The 1,699-nt window shown below is 39.1% G+C and overlaps 1 pseudogene; it reads right to left on the reverse strand.

The window, feature by feature from the left end:
- Nucleotides 1–203: 203 nt before the first annotated feature.
- Nucleotides 204–943, reverse strand: LOC101715356 (dnaJ homolog subfamily B member 6 pseudogene; annotated as a pseudogene).
- Between the last annotated feature and the right edge of the window lie 756 nt (nucleotides 944–1,699).

Below are 1,699 nucleotides of genomic sequence, written 5' to 3' on the forward strand. Positions count from 1 at the left end.
AAAAATGGTCCTACTGTGTGGTCCCAACAATAAACTCAAAAATCTATGACAAAGAGGGGCTCCGATGAGCTGTTTATAAATACTTTAGATTAGATAGTTATACTGAAAGTTGAGTTCATTTGAAATCTTCAAAAAAGTGTTCCTGTTAACCCTCAAGTGGTGCTTGTTACAGTTTAACATTTCTGTGAAATACGTGTGTTGAATTATTTGTTATCCAAGTGTAGCAGCTGCTCCTTAACATTTACTGTTAAGGACTTTAACTGTCCATCTTCTTCAACTTCTACTCTTTCTTGACCATTCTCGACAATTCTCTTTGTGGTGATTTTTCTACCATTAACAATTTTAGTAGAAGTTGATTTAGATTTGAAGTTACCCATCCCACTGCCACCAAATGATGTGGATGAAAATGAAGTGAGGCCACCATGACCTCGGGAGCCAAATGAAGTAAATACTGTATCAAACGAAGAAAATCCACCTCCAAAGGATGGAAATCCACTGAAGGCAGAGAAAGAGGAGCCCACACCATGGCTTCTGCTTCCTCGGGGACCCCTTCGGTTTCCAAAAAAGTCTTCAAATGGGTCTTCGAAGAAGTTGAATGAAATTGGGTCCCTTCCACCAAAAAATTCCCTGAAGACATCATCTGGGTTCTGGAATGTGAAACCAAACTCAAATGGACTGTCAAAGTGATTTCCACCTCCTCTACCACCATTTAATCCTTCTTTGCCGTATTTGTCATAAATGTCCCGTTTCTTAGCATCTGATAACACCTCATATGACTCAGCCACTTGTTTGAATTTTCACTCTGCTTCTTCTTTATCCTCAGAATTTTTATCTGGCTGCCACTTTAGTGCCAGTTTCCGGTATGCTTTCTTGATGTCCTCGGGGAGGCATGTCTCTGCACGCCTAGAACTTCATAGTAATCCACCATGTTTTAACAGTTTCCTGGAACAAGTCCAAGGATGCAGACGACCGGCGGCGCAAAGAAGAGAGGTGTGTGGCCCGTCCTCTCATGGCTCCGGCACGGTGACCTGGTAGTGGTAGCAGTGGTTCCTCGCGCTTTCCTTTCTCTCCTTTCTCCAACAACAAACAGGAAGTCCCAATTGTCCTTTCTGACAGCAGAGGAAATAGAAAAGTCATCATAGAATCTAAGCAATACTCATTCAGTTCCAGCAGCCTAGGATTATTCTGCAAGCTCAGGCATTTGTTTGTTCAGCTAGGATGTGAGGTAATTGAGCCCTCCGTAAAATTTTCTTCCATATATTTTTGCTGCAGTACTGATAACTTCATTTTTCTTTCCATGATTTTTCTTATTACTATAAAAATTCCCAGCTTCTTTGGGGTATATTTTTTATGCTTCTAATTACCAGATGTGTGATCTTAAGCAGCTCATTTGACCTCTCTGCATATTTCTTTACCATTTTAATACAGACACACTTCTTTCCTATTTCATAAGGATCTTAGTGATTCTGATTACAAAATATTTGAATGTGATTATTGGTCAAACAAGACAATCAAATAATGAGGTATAATTTTTGTAATTTAGTGTCTGACCTAGTTCTATATTCAAGTTTTGAAATCTTCTATCATTCATAGTAATACCTTTGAATATGATGACTAATTCACTTGTGTCTAGGACTGTGGATAGATTCTTCTTCTTTTAAGTCACTTCTGAATGGTAAGAAATGGCTACTTGGACTGC

Source organism: Heterocephalus glaber, unplaced genomic scaffold (genome assembly GCF_053883595.1).
Source record: "Heterocephalus glaber isolate CG9 unplaced genomic scaffold, H.glaber_assembly_v1.0 deba00001479, whole genome shotgun sequence".
Lineage (NCBI taxonomy): Eukaryota > Metazoa > Chordata > Mammalia > Rodentia > Bathyergidae > Heterocephalus > Heterocephalus glaber.